Source organism: Cupressus sempervirens, chromosome 8, assembly GCF_028749045.1.
Source record: "Cupressus sempervirens isolate cs-2001-9-10 chromosome 8, ASM2874904v1, whole genome shotgun sequence".
In the NCBI taxonomy this organism is placed as follows: Eukaryota; Viridiplantae; Streptophyta; class Pinopsida; order Cupressales; family Cupressaceae; genus Cupressus; species Cupressus sempervirens.
Genome location: NC_143125.1, coordinates 224,242,332 through 224,261,744, shown reverse-complemented (window position 1 = coordinate 224,261,744; position 19,413 = coordinate 224,242,332).

Here is a 19,413-nt window from a genome sequence, read left to right as displayed (position 1 = left end):
AGAAGAGGTTATTTATTACTGACTAGGAGAAATTAGACACTCCCAATTTATCTCGGGGGATTAAATGTTTGTAATTTTCATAACTTGAATTTGGTCATCCTTCTAAATTTAGTCAGAAACATAATTAATTATTAAATTCACATTGGTCCATAATCCATCATTTAAAATATATATAAAATAAGAATTATCTAAGGATATTAGATCTTATTTTATCCCCTAGATTAAATATTTGGAGTATTTATTCTAAAATATATATATAGTTTTCCTAAAATTGTAGTTTGATTACTGATTGTATAAGAAATATAAAGGGTTCATCTCATTTTATTTAAGTAATATGTTTTTATAATTTTCTAATCTAAGTGTAATTCAAAACATTTCTATAGCTCTCTTGTTTGGTATGAAAGCATGTTTATTGAATCTAGTTGAGGATTGAAGAAACTTACAACTTAAGGAATTGTGAATTATGGTCTTTGGTGAATGATCTGGCATATCAAATATGTAATTCATGCATACTCCATTTTGACTATTATTTTTCTAGGGGCAACATAACACTACTAACTTTACAATTAGATCATTCAGAGCCATGGATATGATGGTGATGACTAAGTTAGGTCTATAAAAGAATTAAAATGGATTTTAACAATGTTGTCAACCTTGCAATCTTCTTGTATAATATCTTCTTTCTATTTATTAACATATTTAATAGAAGTATCTAGGTACTGGATTCTTTTTTTTCTCTACTAGTGTGGACATGTATATAATTGGTCTTTAGAAAGTGTAAATATGTAGTCCATTGTCTTGTTATATGATTGGTCCTATTGGTCCTATTGATTTGGAGCTTGTTAATCAAAATTTATATAGATGCCACATGTTTGACATTTACCTTGACATTACAATTTAACCTTCTAGATTAGGGTTTGAGTTATCTAGAACTAAGGTTTGATTTAGATATATATAGGGAACCTTCATTTAAAGATTAAAAGGTTTCTGTTAGAACTAAGGGTTTTGGTTAAATTTAGTCCAGATTAGATTAGGGTTACGACTAGATAGGTGCTAGGGGTTGTACATTACCTTGTTTCAATTACGGAATTGTAGAATTAAAGATTAGGGTTAAAGAGTTTTCACTTGAGTTAGAGTTAGAGTTTTCAAGTTAGGATTAGAAATTAGGGTTAGAGTTTGAGTTAGGTTTATGGTTATGGTTAGTGTTACCTTTTAGGGTTATAGTTAGTTTTAGGGTTAAATGGAGATATATTGTTTATGTTTTCTTATGATTGTTAATGTCAAGTTATGTATTTATGTATATAATCTTTATGTTCTTATATATGATACATTCTTTATGTTTTTATATAATCTCTATGTTCTTATATGTATTAACTTTTACTAATTAAATGTTGTAACATGTATTATTTAGGTCGTACTAGAGATTTATTTGATCAGATTATGTACATGTATGTTATCTTCTTACCTAATATGCATTAATCTACATTCTTATATATGTATAATTTAGGATCTCCCCTTAAGACATGTCATTAAATATACTTAATTATACTTAAATTAAGGAATTAAAAATGAAAACATATACATGAACATACATACATTTATGAAATAAAATATACATTAATCTACATTCTTATGTATTTAATTAGGATCTCTCCTTAAGATGTCATTAAATATAGTTAATTACACTTAGATAAAGACATTAAGATCAATAAAATATACATAAAAATGTTAATATTGAAAACATACATGTCTACTTTTAGATGAACAAACATGCATACATCAATGAAATAAAAAATACATTTTAATCTAGACATTCTTATGTATAATTTAGGATCTCCCCTTAAGACATGTCATTTAATTACACTTAGATTAAGGCATTAACATGAATGTAACATATACATAGACATGAATATTTAAAACATACATGTCTACATTTAACATAAACATATATACATATATCTATGAAATAAAATGTGTACATTTTAATCTACATTCTTATGTATAATAGATAGGATCTCCCCTTAAGATGCATTTCACTAAATATAGTTAGTTACATAGTTTAGATTAAGGCATTAAGATGAATAACATATAAATAAATGTATATACAGTTTTTTCTAATTTTTTTATAAATAAAACTAATATTTTTCTAAATTTTATTTTCTACGCTATTATTTTTTTTAATATTTTTAAATATTTTTCTAATATTTTCTAATTTTCAAGACTAACATTTTTAAAAATATTTTCTAATGTTTTTTTCTAATATTTTTCTAATATTTTCTAATATTTAAATGTAATTTTTTTCTAATGTTTTTCTAAATTTGTTTTCTAAAGTTATATAATTATAAATTTTCTAATGTTTTCTAATGTTTTTCTAATGGTTTTTCTAATGTTTTTCTAAATTTTTTCTTTTTTTTTCTAAATTTTATATTATTATAAAATTTTTAATGGTTTTCTAATGGTTTTTCTAATGTTTTCTAAATTTGTTTTCTAATGTTTTTCTAATTTTTTTCTATAAAGTTTTTCTAATGTTTTTTTAATGTTTTTCTAGTGTTTTTCTAATGTTTTTTCTAATGTTTTTCTAATGTTTTTTCTAATGGTTTCTAAATTAATATATATAAGTTTAACATAAATAAACAATAAAAATATTAAGGAGTCTGGTAGTTCTAGCTACTCCTCTAACTCGGATGAAATACAGAGCCTCAGCTCTGAGAAAGGTGAGATCTCTTCTTCGAGGAAAGCAATGACTTACCAAGCTAAAAAATTGCCCTCCCCATTACCCCTAGCAAAAAAAGCCCTAGGGATCTCACGCAAAAGCCTCCTGAGAAGGCTGAGGATGGCGACAGCGATGATGACAAGGAGCTGGAGTCTAAGGAGGTGGTTAAGGAGATGCGAGAGGAAATTAAGGAGGAAAGTGGAAGGAAGAAACACAAGAGGGAGAGTTCAGAGGAAGTGTGCTCTCAGTTTGAGGAAGCATCTGTGCTACCCCTATCTCCTATCCATCTCCAACCTGAGGAGCAGAAAGAGGAGAAAGCTAGGTATGCGGAAGGGGAAGTGCAGACCAATGATAGGAGGAAAGCTTGGATAAACTTCAATGTCAAGACTTCGAAGATGGGCATCTTCAGGGAGGCCATGAATCTCAAAATCCTCATGGAAAATCAAGAAGAACAATGGCTAGAAGAACTCATTGACCCGATGATTGTGGCTATTTCAGACAGAGCCAGGGTGACAAGGATGAACCTCTTGATAATGCTCGTAATAGTATGATTAACAATTTTAGATCAATCAAATGGCTTTTCCACGACCTGGAGGAGGTCAAAGATCAAGTGAAACATTTTGAGGCAATAAGGAAAGGGATGGATGCTAATAGGAGGACGGATTTGGCTGACAGGCTCAATCTGGTAGAAAAGAGGATACATAACCTAGAGAACTACAATCACAACTAGTGAATCAGATGTTCTCTTTGTTAAGCTCCATTAACAACAACATCATCTCTCTTATGGGCTGGATCAAAGACACAGAAATGCAGGATGATGAGGAAGGAAAAGACAGGGATGAAGCGAGAACGAAGGATGACTCTACAAAGGATAACACCATTCCTTATCAGGACCAGGGGAACCAAAGGGCACAATAGCTGGAAGTAGAGGAGAATCAACTAGCCTTCGAGGCTGCTCAGGTTATGCAAGAGATGGAGCAAAAGAACGAGGAATAACTCTCGCCTGTTCTTTTGTTTCTTGTTGTTTTTTGGCTTTTTGTTCTAGCTTTAGGCTGTGGTTTTGCTTTTCTTTTTTCTTGGTCTTTTCTCAGAACTCTACCTTTTGGATGGGCTTTATGCTTATTATCAGCCTTTGAACTTATACTTTTTTGGCTGGGCTTTCACGCTTAGTATCAGCCTTTTATGTTTTAACTATTGGGTTTCAGGATCCCTGTAAAACCTGTTTATCTAATCAAAAACAATAAAAATATTAAATTAACATTAAAAACATTAAAAACATTAAAATATGCTTTGAAAATATTAAAAATGTAAAAAAAATTAAAATAATAATATATAGACATACCTAAAATAGTGCAAAGACAAGAATCTTGAAGAAAATGATGGGGGGACATTGATCAATAGCAAACATTCGCTCCAACCACTGCTCAAATATTCAACATTATTAAAATGAATAGTATGGGGTAAAAAATGACATTTTTAAGCTAGAATTTGGCATTTCATATATTCACTGTGAACATATTAGTTAAGAATGTTCGCATGAACATTCATAATTATTGTCAAATATGTTCGTAGAAAACACTATTTTAAAATATGTTCACCATGAACATATTTAGTGTGTTTGCATGAACGTATGGTAAATATGATTTCACATTTTAGAAAAAAAAAATCTTTTTCCCACTAAAGTGGAACCCATTATTATGGGTTCACCCCTCAACATGTAAAGAAATTAAAACAAGTCCTTTGTAGCTCATCCTTCTCTGTGTGGCTCGGTCATTGTGATGACCAACCAACACTACCTTGGAAATGACTAAGTGCTAGACACTAATAGGAAATTTGGGCTTAGAGATCAACACTATTCATCACTATAATTATTTGATTTCAATAATAAGTATATAACATAACAACAAAATGGTTTTCACTCATCTACATGGAAAAAGAACCTAGATTTATAAGGTGATGGGGGATTGGGTTATGACATCCTTCTTCTCTTAGAAAATGCATCATCTCGATGCATTCATAATCAAATACAAAAACACATTGATAAGATCAAAATCTAACTTATATATTCTTCATAGTAATGTGTTTAAGGACATTCAATTCTTTCAATAATATTGACTATCATCAGCTCAACAAGGTGTGTATTTCATTTCTTGAATGAAATATTATTTTTATTTGAATGCATTCTAATAAAATTTAGCAGAATTTTTTAAAGATATTATTGTCATAAACTTAGAAGATAGATAAACATACAATTCAAGTATTAAAAAATTGACAATTACAAGAACTTTTTCTATGTGAGCGTGTGAATTCCATTACCATTATATAGGTTTCCAAGATTAGACTACCTCTCCCTAATAGTATTCCCCCTTTCTTATGATGTGTTGTTCCTTCTGTTGCATCACAGGAACAATATCAAAATATCAGTTCATCGTATATCATAAATCAATTCGAATATCAAACCAAATACTTCCTCACCTCAAAGATTCTCAAAATTAAGAAACATATTATCTTAAAATCACATGATGTCACACACATGCCTATGCTTACTTATGATACCTAGGCCTCATATGGATTTGACCCCACTAGTTGACACTTCTCATCCACTTTCTATCATACTATTTCATATACACTCACAATACTTTTAGCTCTTATTCACAATATTAGTAGCTCAAGGAGATCAATTTTGATATCAAGAGTAACATTTTCCTTTAAATTTATGACTTCTTAACTCATATAATAAGCAAATCTAGATTATGAGTAACATAAATAATCATTCATATATACCATATTACATGTGGTGCTTCCTACGTGAGCAAGCATCCAAAATATTAGATTATTATTGAGGAGAACACAATTAGGTAATGCAATAAAATTACACATGTTTCATCATCAATTTAGGGTAAGTGCAAGAAGTTGGGTCTCACTTTTGGGCAAAAAGTGAGAGTGTTTCTCCTATTTTTGAAATTTCTTGTCAGTTGATGTCAAAACGGGATCTAGTTTTTGAATATGTAATTTATTTGTGTACCCATATGATAAATTTTATTTTTGGTATGGATCTTTAAAATCCACTTTTGCAAAATGCATATTTCAGGACGATACCACACTCGTGTACAGACACCATAATTTGACACAAATAAATGACTTTTTGTAAATCCTTTTAAAGGGAGTTACCTAATAACTTAGGATAGATGACAATATTTTTTCTTAATTTTTTATTGAATATTTTTTATTATTATTAATTATTAATTGGCTATAATGGAAAATTTTTAAACCTCTAGTGTACAAATACCATAATTTGATCAAAATTTCACTTTTTTCAAAAATTCTTTTTTTAACATAAAAAGAATTGTATGTAGATTGGTGAAATACAAATTAATTTAAGAAAAATTGTAAAATAAAAGAGTCATTAAATTTTTAGTGAACTACACTATTTTATATTTAGGTACCTCCTTTCATCAAAAAATAATGCAAAAATAGTAAATAAAATCATAGCACTATAAAATTTATATTTCTAAAATCAGGACAGTGAGAGCTTTAATGGGTTTTTGTTTCATAAAAAAAATTGATTTAAAAGACCCTCTAAAAATTATGGCAAGGCATGAATTTGTTAGTTCCTTACCTTAGCCAAATCTTGAGAGGTCAAGAGATAGACTTGGTCTCATCATGCCTATCCCAAACCAAAATCCAGGGTAGGAGAGAAAAATCCCACCCAATGTTTTAAGATACAGGCACTTGTTATTTTAAATTCAAAAAATAGGTACCTGTTTTAAAAAATTAAAATCGGCATGTAAAATCCCGCCCCCCCCCCCCCTCAAAAAAAAAAAAAGTTTTCACTTTTCAAAAATGGGTATTCGTTTCTAAAAAATATAATTTTTTTATGTTTTCAAAAATGGGTACCTATTTTTTGAAAATAAAAAATAGGTACACAATTTTTTTTAAATGGGTGCTCATTTTTTAAATTTTGGATCAAATGCTCAAATCTAAGATAGGTATCCATTTATTAAAAAATGGGTACCCATTTTTAAAAGAGCACGATCTCAATGCACGAACTTTCACAGAATTGAGACACAACTCCTTGCTTCTACCCTTGAATCATCATAAGATATAATAAATATTCATATAATATCATCAATGTACTCATAATTATGCATAGATATGTTTGGAGAAGTTGATATCCACTCCTAATGCATCATTTAGCTCACTATTAATACTAATATGATAAGAATATGAATGAGAGAAAGCTATGTAGTCATATTTATCAAGCAACATTGACCCAAATTTCTACATCAATATATAATAAACCCAAATCCCAGCCACACCTATCGATGAAAGGTCTTAGTCAAATACATAATCACCAAGTCTATGTCAAACGACATATTGACAAGGAGTAAGAAACATACAACTATGTATGACTTTTTATAAAGTTAGAGTTGCACAGGCTCGATCATAACAGTTACATAGCATGAATGCAATATACTCTCAAAATTAGATAAAAGAAGGATCTATACATACCCTAAATAGCATTCTCATGGGAGAATGAGATTTTGATATACTTGCCACATAGGCCAAAATAATTAAGTCAAGGTCAAAAGTCAAAATTTAACTACACATAGTCAAATCAACATGTAAATAAAATACTATCCAATTAATTATACAACTTCATTGTGGTTTTTGAACTACATGTTGAAATGATAGATTTAATAATAATTGCATTCAATAAGCCAATTATTGACTTGCACACATATGTGACAAGAAGGACATCATACAAGTATAGTACCATCTATTATGTGAGCCACACAAATTAATTAAATTGTCTAGATATGCTCACCAACTACCTGTAAGGATTAGTAGACCCATTTTTCTCATTTTTGTCACCTTGGCCCTCAACCCCATCTTGCCACCATGGTGTTATAAACCGACATATAAGAGCTAGTTGTGATGTATGGCCTTCTTGCCACTCAATCATCACATAAAATATGGTTGAGGTGCTTTCCTAGCCAACCATGAATCCTTACACTTCCTTGGGATCCTACATAACATGTAGAATTTCCAACCCTATAATTCCCAAATAATACAAAAGCCACTTCCTTGGGATCCTACCAAACATGTAGAATTCCCAACCATGCAATACCTATATAATACCAAAGGTAGGAGGTATATGGTGTAGCCATGAAACATACTATTTCCTACATATGTCCATGTAGCCCTAATCATGGATGTGATTGTGAGATAGAACATGAGAAAACATATTGAATAAACATATGCACATAGATTTCACCAAAGCATTTTAGTACTAGCATTACACTAGTAGGTAGAGTGAAAAAGGAAAGCATCATTTCTACCTCTCCCTATTTGTCTACATTTGGTACACACATTTGAAGGTAAAGTGTCCAAATCTCATACATAAAATGACAAAATATTAATGCAAGAAAGAAGAATGACATATTATTCACAATCTACTCCCTTAAACATCCTATCAATGTTCCACACAAAAATGATAGATGACACCAACACAAAACATAGGACTAGCATCATAAAACACACACACGCCCTAGCCACCTCTATGGTGTCCCCAATTAGGACATTAGGTTTTTAATTTTGACTGTGCATATAATTTTTTTATTTTCCTCTGTGCTTCCCTCTAGCAACGTTATTGTTCTATATATATATATATATATATATATATATATATATATATATATATATATATATATATATATATATACATACATATATTTTTATATAGTAAGAGTCATGTCCTTTCATAATATATTATATTGACAATAATATAATTATAATAATTATATATTTATAAGCTTAGTTATAATAATTAATATAATAAGATATATTATATTAATAATTATATTACAATTAATAAATCAACTATATTTATATTATATTATATCTTAATCATAATATCATTATTTATTGTATTAGATTATTATTTCATTTGTATTTTCATATTTCTATTATAATACAATATAATATGATATTATTACATGATTATAATTAATATTACTTTATATATAATATTTTATTATTTAAATTATTTGCTAAAATAGGGATATCATAGTCCCCCCCCCCCCCCCCCTCGAATTTGCTTGTCCTCAAGAAATTGATTTGATCCTTATTAATTCATAGTCTGGATTTATTCTTTTTATTGCATATGTGTTAGGCACTTGCAAAGTAGACATGTTAGTATATAATAGCATGTACAAGAACATATGAATGAAGATACAAAGTAGATACATTAGTGCATGAAGACACGATGCAAACATGAGGTAAACACAAATGCATGAAGACATGAAGAAGACACAAAGAAAACACATTGATGCATGAAGACATGATATAGACACATTGTATACATGTTAGAATCTAGCTTAGAAATTGAGATAAGAAAAGCGTAAGGAAATGTTTTACCATTTTGATTGTGAATGTCATGCTCCTTTCCCCTATCTTGAAATAAAAAGTTAGATTGGATATGCATATTTTCTATAGGTAGTACTATAATAGGACCTATATAATTCCATAGTGGATGGTAGATTTACTATAGCTCTAAGTTTGGACACGCTCAGCTTGGGGCTCCCTAAGACCTTAGTCCATATTGGGATTCATTTTGCCCCAACACGACCGATTTACTCCTCCCCCTATGCACAATCCCTACCCACTAGGAACATGTTTAATTTTGATGTGGATGGTAGATTTTTATAATTTTTGCCCTTTTCAGTAGGTCCCATGATGAATGGAAGATTTACTAGGGCTCTAAGTTTGGACACACTCAACTTGAGGCTACCTTAGACCTTAGTCCATATTGGGATTCATTTTGCCCAAACATGACTAGTTTACTCCTCCCCCTGTGCACACTCCCTATCCATCATGTGACTAATACAAGAGTCATATGATCTTACTAATATTAAATTTATAATTGTACATTTTATTTTAATATTATTAAAGGTCTCATTTATTTACATTCATTATTACATGATGGAAAGAAATATAATCACATATATCAAATCTCATAATGGATGGTAGATTTACATCTCAAGTTTGGACATGATCTACGTGGGTCCCTTACTATCCCAATGTGAGTGATTTACTCCTCTTATACACAATCTCTATACATTACATAATAAAATGCTAATATTTATATAAACATGTCCACAATCTATTAATTATCGTTATACTAGATTGAAGAAGACAACATTCATTTCCTTCCTTGTTAATATCATATATTTCTTATTGTAAATTAGATAATTGAAGATTGAATTTATTTTCAATAAATAACATTCTAAGATACATTCTAATATTTTAGGTATTGACTGGGAAGTAAAAAAAATGGGCTCTACAACTTGTCACTTGTTTGAATGATGTCAACCTTGGAGTCTATTTGGTTTTTGTTGTGTGAGTCATGTTGTGTGCCCAATGTCAATTGTACTATTTTCTTGGGTGCAGTAAGTACTTCATTGGCTTTTGTCCTTCATTTGGCTTGCAATTTATTGTTTCATTATTTTGTGCCCCCATGGTGTTGTGCGATATTTTCCCTGGGCCTGGTTCGCTCATGCCATGGGAGAGCCAAATCATGGAAAAGGGAAGGATAGCAATTTACAGGATGATGTGGGTAGGAGTATGATTGATCAGGGCACTAATAAAACTATAGTTGGGAATGTCAGCAATCTTCAAGGAAATTTGTCTTACAAACAAGTGGTGGCTAAAAGTTCTCTGACCTTGTTGGCAGCCATGATGTTCAAGGGTGTCATTCGTAGAAAAAATGTGGAACCAAAGTTGAGAGGAGGAGAAGGAAGATGGGTCACAACCAATGGAGCTAGATTCTCTGATAGAAGCAATGTCGTCGTTGGTGGAAGTGGAGGAGAGAATGGTAAGTATCATTATCTCGAACCTAAGATTCTTTCTCTTTCCCCCAATGAGGACATGGTGTTTTCTATTTTGACTGAAAGGCCTAGTCTTAAAAGCATTGCTATTTTCTCTGTTTGTTTGGATAAAGAGTCTTTGCCTTCTAGGAAGTTTTTTGATGATTGGCTAGCAATAGTGTGGGGTATAAAGCCTAGTATTTACCTGACATATTGTAGAATGATTCAAAAGGGCTTGTTTGTTATTTTTCTAAAAAATCACAACATGCAAAAAAGAGTTTTGGAAAAAAGGTTTTGGAATGTTGGTAGGTCAATGTTCAGGGTCTACCCGTGGTCTCCACAGGGCAATTTTGATAAGGTGGTTGCTAGGGCTCCACCGAATTGGATGGAAATTAAGAAATTGAATGTGCAATTTTGGCCATTCATTGTAAAAATTCTTAAACTACTAGGTTCTATTTTATAGGTTTAGTAATCTAGGGTTACCTTGCCTCACCTTAATGCTAGGGTTCTTTTGGCTCTGGCTCTAGATGTGGATTTTCCTAACAATATTTCTTTAGATTTTGAGGGAGAAAGGTTTTTTTGGGAGATTTCCCTATTGGGGAATTTAAATGCATGTTTTCATTGTAGACATAATGGACATACTAAAAAGGATTGCCCAGCTCTTCAGCTTTCTCATACAAAAATTTTAATGTGGTCAATAATAAGGAATCCTCTAGTTTACTAGTCGCTAGTAATAATAATGCAAGCAAAATCCCTAATAAAGATGATGATTCTATTAATCATGCTAAGGAGGTAAGTAGTATATAGGTGGAAGACCCTGCTACCATGCTAAGTTTCTAGCCTTCAGTTGTTAATACTATTGACATTCCTATGAGAAATAGTTTTTTGTCACTAGCAAACCCCCATTTTAAAGAAGAGTTTGATGTGGTGATGGCTATTGTTGGTGCCTTAGATATTATTCTTCTACCCATAGCTTCCCTATTGTCAAGAGGTCAATCTAATATCCCCTAGGGAGTCATTAATGTTCAGCCAGCTCTGAATGCTCAATAGTTAGCCCTCATATCAAGCAAAGAGAGGGTAGTTAAAATTCAAAAAGAAAATAAGGAGGTACTTTCTTTTCTTTTGGCTCCCACTTACACACTTGAATCTTTAACCCTAGAAGTATCCAATTTGGAGGGTCAATTTACAAATGTTGTTAGGAAGAAGAGAAATACTTCAAAAAGAAGCTCTAGTCCTTGGATAAAGGGAGAAGGAATCTTCCTGATTGTTTAAATAAGTTATGAAAGAGTTCCAAAAATCCCCCTAAATTATTATGATGTTGCATATAGATAGCTAGAATGTTCAAGGGCTAGAAAAGCCAAATAGGAAATACCTTGTTAGAAGATGGTGCAATAAGTTGAAGGATAAGGATTTTTTTTATTATAGGAAATTAAGGTGGTTGGATTTCAAGCCTATTCTATGTTGAAGTTCCTTTGGGACAAGTCTATAGGCTTCCACTCCTAATTATGAGAGAGGAAAGGGTGGTGATGCTATTCTTATTCACCCTAAATGGGAAAGCTCTATTGAAAGCCATGGGTGTTCTATGTGTCACAGGGTAATTTGGGTTACTATCAAGCATAGTGAAAGTGTTTTTGGTATTCGTAATGTGTATGCTTCAAATAATTACAGAGAAAGAGAAAAGCTATGGGAGTGGTGTTGTGTGCACTTGCCAAAAATTCCATGGGTAGTTGTGGAGGATTTTAACATGGTGGAGCATAGAATTGATAAAGCTAGAGGTTTGTCTCACTGTTGGAAAGGTAATGAAATGTATTTTTGGTATAAATTCAAAAGAAAATTCAACTTGGTGGATCCACTGGAAAATATGTATGGCAAGTTTCAAGACATTTGGTTCACTTGGTTCAATAACCAGACAGGTAAGCAAAGGGTTTATTGTAGATTGGATAGGGTGTATGGGGATGGTTCCTCTATTTCTTTCCTACAACAAAATAGTCATGCCCCAGTCCAAGTTGTTCTAGCTTCTCTCTCTGATCATTCACCTATTCATACTTTGTGTAGGATTGAAGCTATTAGGAATTCTCTAGCTCCTAAGAGGACCCATAGTTCTTTCAAGCTTAATTCTTTGCTCCTCGAGGATCCTGATAATGTTGAGGCCATAGTCATGGTAACAGAGATTACTAGAATTAGTAACCCTTTTCTTGAACCTATTGAGCTCTAGAACTTGAAGGTGGAGACTTGGAAAAATCTTCTTCAAGTAATTGGTAAAAATTTAGCCATGTATAGGAACCAAGAGGAATCCTTGTGGCAAAAAAAATTGATATGGGTAGAAAAAGAATTGCAAGAAATAGGGCAGATTGAGGAACTAGAATTGCAAATGGCGAGCATTAAGCACCATTTGAGTTGCATATGGAGGTACAAGATTCAAGGGCAGAGGATTAGAGCTAGGATGAATTGGATTGATGAAGGGGATAAAGGTTCAAGGTACTTTTTTAATATTATTAAAGCTAAACATAAAAGAGAATTGATTAGTGGTATTCTTGTAGGGGATAGAATTTCAACTGACCCTGAGGAGATTTAGAATGCTTTTTATAGTTTTTACTGTAACTTATTCTCTTTAGAGAGACTCCAAATAGCATAATAGTGATGGAAGATTTATTTAAACCCATTCCTCTCAAAGTTTCTAAAGAGAACCAGATAAATCTTAGCAAGGAGATCTCAATGGGAAAAATTGAAGATGCTATTGATTCCTTTCCTAATGGAAACTCTCCTAGTTTGGATGGATTTTAGGTTGAGTTCTATAAGAAAAATAAAAGTTTGACTTGCTTTGAGTTGTTGGTTGTTTATAAAGAAGCTTTTAAGAAGGGGTCATTAGGGGGCTACATTAATAAAGGAGTTATTAAGCTTCTGCCTAAAGTGGGACATAAGTCTCTGGTTAAGAATTGGAGACCTATTACTTTACTTAACCCATCCTATAAAATTCTTCCTAAAGTGCTTGCTAGAAAAATTGCTTTGTTACTAAATAAGTTTGTTTGATAGACAAAAATAGGTTTTATCCAAGGGAGGTATATTTTGGAGAATCTTATCACTAGTTGGGAAGCCATGAATTGGGCTAAAAATGATGGGCACGCTGTAGCTATGATTCTATTAGATTTTGAGAAAGCCTATGATAGGATTGAGTGGGGATTTGTTATTGGTATGCTCAAGGCATTTGAATTTTTGGATACCTATTGCAATTGGATAAATGTTTTACTCAAGGATGCTAGTACTGTCATTGATCTAAATGGATGCATGTCAGAACCTATTGTGCTAGAAAGGTCGATTAGGTATTTTCCCTTTGTTGTTTTTCATTGCAGTGGATGCCTTGTTTTACATTCTAAGGGAAAAGTAGTTGGGTCCACCACTAAAAGGTATTTCTTTGCCTAATGGGGAGGTTTTGCTTAGGGCTTTCAGAGGGGAGTTTTGAGAATGCTTTTAAAAGGATTAATTTCTTTTGTATGACCTCTAGGTCCAAGATTTCACCTTCAAAGTCTAATTTGTTGGGTTGGTTTGTTGATCCTCTAGATTGGCTAGTTAGTAAGGGTTGGCACTGGTCTGGTCCTAATTAGATTGTTAGATACTTGGGTGTCCCCTTCTTAGTTTATCAAAATCTCAATAAGATGTGGGATTGGGTCTATGAAAAAATTAATTCAAAGCACTTGAAATGGAAAACTCATTCCCTATCTAATTCTGGTAGATTGCAAGTTGTATAGAAATTTCTTTCCTCTCATCATTTTTTTTATGCTTTGTCTTGGATGTTGCTTAACTCCCATGTGAATACATTAGAAAGAATACTGCAAGATTTTCTTTGGTCAGATGGAAAAGGGAGTAAGAGGAGACATTGTGTTAAGTGGGAATGGTGTTGTCAAGTAATAAGTCATGGAGGTTTGGGGGTGAAGAATCTTAAAGCCCAAGGTATGGCTCTAGCATGAAAATGGGTGTTAAAAGCCTTATGGGGAGATGAGCCATGGAAAATCCTTATTAGAAATAACCTTTCCAAATTAGTCATTAGGAAAGGCAAGAATTGGAAGGATATTCCAGTAATTAATATTGTTTTAGGGGAGTTTAAGATGAGATTGTTCGAGTCAAAAAAAAATTTAGACATTTTGGAAGGCTTGGATCTAGGTGAGGAAGTTTATATAGGAAAGAGAAGCAGAAGGAGGACCTCCTTATTTCCTTGTAAAGGATAGATCCATTTGGTGGGGGCTTTCATATAATAATAAAACTTTGGCCCTTACTTAGAATTGTTTTGCCAAAGCTTGGATCTTGAAGGGGATTTCATTGATTTAGGATATCTTGATGGGTGGGAGGTTAGGGGTGTGGGAGGAGTTAAAAGGAAGATTTAATATTCCTGATTCTTAGAAAAAGACTTACACTTTGATTAAGAAAGTGATTAATTTTAATAGCCCTTGTGATATTATTGATTCAAAGGTCTATCTTGATAAAGCTAAATGGGCTGGTGGTGTTCTATTGAAAGATACTACTACTAAAGGGTTGTATCTATGCATGAAGAATGATTCCTCTCTCATTGCTAGAGTGATCCAATGTTGGGTGCAAATTAATCCATTCCCTGATTGGTCTTTCTTTTTTGATTTTTTTTTTGGAAGGGTAAAGCTAAGCCTAAAATGATTTGTTTTAAATGGTTGTTGTTGCTAAAAATGTTAGCCATTGGTCAAATTCTTTCTTCTATTGGGTTATCCCCTATGTCTTGCAGTTTGTGTAATGTGACTGAGTCTTTTGAACATTTATTTTTTGATTGTGTTTATGCCTATAAGTTGTGGTCTATTTTTCTTGGCTCCTCTAGTCTATGGAATTGTGAAGGTAGTATCTCCTGGAGTGAAATTCTTGCTGGTTATGTAGAGAAATTTGATTCTAAACTTAACACTTTTTGGTTTTCTCTTTCTACTAAGATTTTATGGACTCTTCCGATGGACAAGAACAAAGAAGTCTTTCAGGAGGAGAGAAAGGTACTTACTAAGTTTAATTTTAAACTCATACATTTTTACACTATGTCTCTAGTTGCTTTGGTGTTACATATCTCCAGGAGTGATTTCATGATTCTTCTGTGAGAAGGTAGCTTGCTGATCAATAAGGATAATGTGCATTTAGAAAACTATATTGTTGAGTATCAGAGTATGTTAGCTCCTTCAGAGGTAGCAAATTTGAACAATGTAAGTAATGTGTTGCAAGGATAAAATTCAACCAATTAGGAGGAGGCAACTGCTAATGTAATTCAGAACCTTAATGAAGTTTCAGGGGCTCAACCCAATCATGATAGCCAGAATGATGGCTGGAGCTAGCTTGTTCCTTCAGTTTGATTTTTGTTATGATAAATATATATAAAGTTGTAATTAGTGAATGTAAATGTAAAATCTAACAGTACTATGATCCTTTAAGTTTTGTTATCATACCCCAAAAATGTAAAATCTAACAGTACTCTAATCCTTTAAGTTTTGTTATCATACCCCAAAATTTTTGTAATTGTATATGTATTTGGGGGTGTGATCTATTGTTTTATCTTAGACTCCGAAATATACTTGCAAATGTTTAAACTATCTTAATAGAAAAAAAAGAAAAACAATCTAACCAACTTGTAATCATATAATATATTCATAGTACATATATATATATATATATATATATATATCCAATGAATATACTATATGGTTCTACCTTATACAAATTATTTATTGTTTTCATATATAGTCTTACCTTTCTATTCAAGATATTATATTAATATTTTAATGAATAATAAAACATTATAACGTACCTCAATTGGATCCACATCAAATATGAACCAGGTCCCATCATTGGCTTGGTCAAACTATCCTTGATTGGATATCTCTTATCTCTCATATTGTGATTGTTTCCATTTTCTAATTGTTTTTTTATTTCCTTCTCTACTATTCCTTTCCATATAGTGCTAGTTATTCATTCTTCTTGACACCAATTGTAATGACCCCTTCTAGTTATTCCTTTATTTTCCCCATTTTTTTGTTTATTCATTTCCCTTTTGTAATATTTTTCTCTGATCTCTTCCATATACCACTTGAAATGACCCATTTGTGATCTATTTAGATTGAGAACCAACTTATCTCCCTTCCATAATGTTTTGATGGATGTTCATGCCTAGTTCGAAAACTCCCATTTTGGCACTTGCAAGAAAGATGCTAGCAAAGGTTGTGGAATTTGGCTTGACACCAGCCAAATTCATTTGTTGAAAAGTTTCTAAATCCTTTTCAACAAATCCATTTTGTACGTATCCTAAAATCATTGTATTCCATGAGATGCCATCTTTTTGAGGCATTGAATCAAATAGTTCATGTGCCTTATCTATTATTTGACACTTTGCATACATTTCTACAAGCACATTTCCAACTATAAGATCCAATAGAAACCCTCTTTCCATTATGATTTTATGGATATGCACACCATTTTTCAAAGCTCCCATTTTAGCATGGGTCGTGAGTACACTAGCAAATGTAACTTGATTGGACTATAAACTTTCTTGTTGCATATGGTGGAATAGTGTAACTACCTTTTGAGGGTACCTATTTCACTTGTACCTTAAAATAATCATATTCCATGAACTGAGAGTTGGTTTACTCATGTTGTCAAAGACTGTGCAAGCATTCTCTAAATTGCCCATCTTATCATACATACTAATAAGTTTTCTTTGTAAATTAGTGTGAGTGGATAACTTAAAACCCATGTTGTTGCAATTGATGTCAAGGTGGATTTGCTTTGCCTCTGAAAGGGCATTCTTGGCAATGCAGGTCTACAATAGTTGAATATGTGTGGAGGGGTCTACATAAATCTTGTGTATACTAAGTAGAATGTAATCGCTTCCTTCAAAGAGCCCTCCCTACAAAGGTCTTTGGGTTTTAGTTTGAGATCTGGCATAGATTCCATTAAGTGTGTTTTCATTCACAATTTGCAAGAAGACTCAAAACGAATCTTTTTCTCAATTTTCTTCCTTGCATTGTTTTTGTCTTTGTTTAATTCCTTCTTTTATCTTTTACCTGGCAGGATGGCAGGATCATGCTCTGATACCATTGTAGTGTCCCTAATTAAGACATTAGGTTTTTAATTTCGACTGTGCATATAATTTTTTGATTTTCCTCCCCGCTTCCCTCCAAAAATGTTATTGTTATATATATATATATATATAGTAAGAGTCATGTCCTTTCATAATATATTGTATTAATTTATTAGTTATATTATATTAATAATAATATAATTATAATAATTATATATTTATAAGCTTAGTTATAATGATTAATATAATAAGTATATTATATTAATAATTATATTACAATTAATATATCAACTATATTTATATTATATTATAATAATTTATTAATATAGTATTACTATATTAAAATATATCTTAATCGTAATATCATTATTTATCGTATTAGATTATTATTTCATTTGTATTTTCATATTGCTATTATAATACAATATAATATGATATTATTACATGATTATAATATAATATTACTTATAAAATATTATTATAATAATTAATATTACTTTATATATAATATTTATTATTTTATTTATTTGCTAAAATAGGGATATCACAACCTCAAGATCATAGAAATCTTGAATTAAGTTTCACAATTTTGAAACCAACATCCAAAAAGGAGAAATAAAATCAATAAAATTAAAGTGAGTAAGAGTCACAAAAGATAGATCACCGAGATAATAGGTGGCTTCGTGGTTACAATAAAGATTTAAAATATTTTAAGCTAGGTGAGAATATCTTTTTTTTTCAACTCTACTATGGGTAATGACACTGTTAAATATCCAATTTTATTAGATATGCCAATAGAGGGGCACAACCAGACATTTTGGCATCTTTTCCCACCAAGACTAATCTTTACATATGGTATTAGAGCTCTTGGTTCCACATTAGGGCCTTGAGTTCACTATGCTAGACAAACAATTGTAAGTCAACTAGCTTATTTAATGTTGCTTGAGTTGATGAAATTGGTTGCATGTTGTGTCTCTCATTTTTTATCACTTTTGACATAGAAGGATATGACACTCCTTATGTATATCACGATTTTTGGTTGACATTGCATTTTATTAAAGATTGTTTAAATAAAAAAATTCTAGAATGATCAGTAATCTGTGTACCTCAAATGGTTATGATTATATATTGATTGAAATTATTTCATGTAATATCATACTATTGGATTATACTTGAAGTACTTATTTCTTGCATGTGTGATGCAAGAAGGATGTTAATTCCTATTATCTATTGAGATAGTCACATGATGGTTGACTTTTGCACTAGGTTATGAGTGCCCACAAATTCAAACTTGGCTTCTAATAGCAAAGAAAAAATGTCTTCTATTGTGTAAATGACATGTGATGGATATGTGGTACAATAATTTTAATGTTAGATTCACGTGATTCTTTGAGTAACCTATTATGATATGGAGCAAGAACAAAGGATTTAGTTTGTAAAGATATTGCATGTTACAATTTGCTTTTAAGATCAATGCATGAAGTTTTAAAAGAAAAGATATAATTAACAAGATGTGATGCGTGTTTTTGAACTTTGGTCACATTCTTAAGCACTCCACTCCATGCACACAAAGTGTCATGACAAATCTACTCCCTATAGTGACTGGTGAACGTCATTATGTTTTATGTGAATTGATTTTCATTTGATCATACGATTTTTTTTACTTTTAAAGTAATGAAGGCTGAGCTATTATTTATAATCATCACTATAATTATTTGAATTCATTAATAAATATATAACATAAGAACAAAATGGTCTTC